Genomic DNA, 2,565 nt, shown 5'->3' with positions numbered 1-2,565 from the left:
CCTACTAATTTGTAACACCCTGTATAATACAATTAATTATGAAATTAATCTATTACACAGGCGGAAAGACTACAACGGTCGATAGCCTGTTTCATAATGAAATAAAGATGTTATACAGGGTGTTTCACAACTTCATCAGGAAACACTAATGAGTGATTCTACACATGAAAATAATGGTAACATGTCCTGTAACAAAAGTTCGAATCCCAATATTTATCAAGTTATGACGTATCAAAGGTGAACATTTTTATTCTTTTTTTCAAGTTTGTGTCGCCATTTCATAATCGATTAAAGAGATATTTGGAATGAGGCACAAGCTTAATGAATATTAAATTTCTATAACAAAAATGTTTTTAAAATGTGTCACCAGAGGGAACTTTTCCTACATCCAAATTTTAACTTTTCTCTATTTTTTTTGTTTCTTCAATTATAGCAAAATAAAGTGTGTCATTTTAAAGATATGAGCATATTCCTATAAAAAGGTACTCTTCATTCAAACCAATAAATTGAACGGTTTAGGGGTAATTCAACATTGAAACTCTTACTGATTTTAAATTGAGTAAAGTAATTTTTACCACACTTGTACATTTAAAACAATTACAACAAAATTTTCGATGCCATTCATAGACTTGAACAGCTTTTTACAAAACATTTGCCTTTTGACAGATCGTGTCACGATTTTCTTTTGTTTTAACGCTATTCCGGTTATTTACGGGTCAGGAGATGTATTATTAGGTTGATGCAAAAGAAATTGCGGTTTTTATGTTGTACATTTAATTTGTCGAAATTCTTAGTAAAATCTTAAATAAATATTTACATACTGCATACCATTTTAAAGGTCAGGTTTTATTCTTTACTTTGGTTAAAATAATTTTGTGCTTGTGTTTAATTAAAACTGTATTTTCTTTAATTTCAACATGTTAGAAAAAAAGCAATTTCGAGCTATTTTTTTGTATGAGTTTAAGCTTGGTCGAAAAGCGACTGAAGCGGCCCGCAATATTAACACAGCATTTGGACAATACTACTAGTGAACGTACGGTACAATGGTGGTTTGCTCGATTCCGTAGTGGCAATGAAAGCCTCCAAGATGAAGAGCACGGCAGTCGACCATCAGAACTTGATGACGACCAATTAAAGACTTTAATTGAAGCTGACTCGAGTAAAACCACACGAGAAGTTGCAGAATAACTCCATGTAGACCAGTCAACTGTCGTTCGCCATCTAAAACAAATTGGAAAGGTAAAGAAACTCGATAAATGGATACCGCACGAACTGAATGAAACTCAAGAAAATCGTCGTTTCGACGTATCGTCGGGGCTTCTTCTACGCAACAAGAACGACCCATTTCTCAATTGTATTGTGACGTGTGATGAAAAATGGATCCTATACGATAACCGGAGACGTTCGGCTCAGTGGTTGGATCAAGATGAGGCTCCAAAGCACTTTCCTAAGCGAAACATGCATGTGAAGAAGGTCATGGTTACTGTTTGGTGGTCTATGGAGGGTTTGATCCACCATAGCTTCTTGGATCCGGGAGAAACTATTACAGCTCAGAAATATTGCCAACAAATCGACGAGATGCACCAGAAACTTCGACAAAAACAACCGGCATTGGTCAATCGAAAAGGTCCAATTTTGCTACACGACAATGCTCGACCACATTTATCTTTGATCACGCGACAAAAGCTTCATGAATTGGGTTACGAGACTCTTGACCACCCACCTTATTCTCCCGACCTTTCTTCTACAGATTACCACTTTTTTAAACATCTGGACAATTTCTTGCGGGAGAGATGCTTTAGAAATCAAGGGGATGCAGAAACGGCCTTCAATGAGTTTGTCGATTCCAGAACCACAGACTTCTATGCTAGAGGCATAAATAAACTTTCATCTCGTTGGAAGAGTTGTATTGATGCTAATGGTGCTTATTTTGATTAATAAAATATTTCATAAGAAAAATTATGATCATTTAAAATTAACGGTCAGAAACCGCAATTTCTTTTGCATCAACCTAATAGTATTATGGCCTACGAATATTCAAACCGTGAATTGTGTGATATTCATTTTTGCTACAGAAGAGCAAATGGAAATGCTAAAGAAGCTCGATGACTTTATCAGGAACATTATTCTAATAGAGTAACGCCATGTACTAAAACATTTAGAAAGCTACATGCCAGATTGAGTGAAACCGGTAGTTTTAAACATAATCCGGAAGTTCATGGTTGACCTCCCGTTTTATTGTGCTTATTCGGATGATTGCTGGAACCGGACTGGCTTGTGATGCCGTTTTGCTTAATAATCATTTCACCGAAAAATAATCAAACAACAACCGCTTTAGATATGCCGAAATAAATAACCGAACTGAGTTGTTTTAACACAGTAATCAAAAAACTTATTTTAAGTATAATAACCTTAAATCTAATTGTCGTTAGAGTTGTTTTATTCAACATAAAGTCTCCAATAATGATTGCATGCCTGTACAGGCATACTTTGATCAGTATGTTTTGTTTAATGTTGAAATGAGGATATACGTACACTAGGAATATAGGGATAAAATCGCTTAAA

The 2,565-nt window shown here is 35.0% G+C and overlaps 1 pseudogene; it reads left to right on the top strand.

The window, feature by feature from the left end:
* The first annotated feature begins 917 nt into the window (after positions 1-917).
* On the top strand, positions 918-1,938 carry LOC136416949 (histone-lysine N-methyltransferase SETMAR-like; annotated as a pseudogene).
* The last annotated feature ends 627 nt before the right edge of the window (positions 1,939-2,565 follow it).

Source organism: Euwallacea similis, chromosome 25 (genome assembly GCF_039881205.1).
Source record: "Euwallacea similis isolate ESF13 chromosome 25, ESF131.1, whole genome shotgun sequence".
Lineage (NCBI taxonomy): Eukaryota > Metazoa > Arthropoda > Insecta > Coleoptera > Curculionidae > Euwallacea > Euwallacea similis.
The sequence above is the reverse complement of the archived record's forward strand: the minus strand, read 5'-3'. Positions and strand labels throughout refer to the sequence as shown.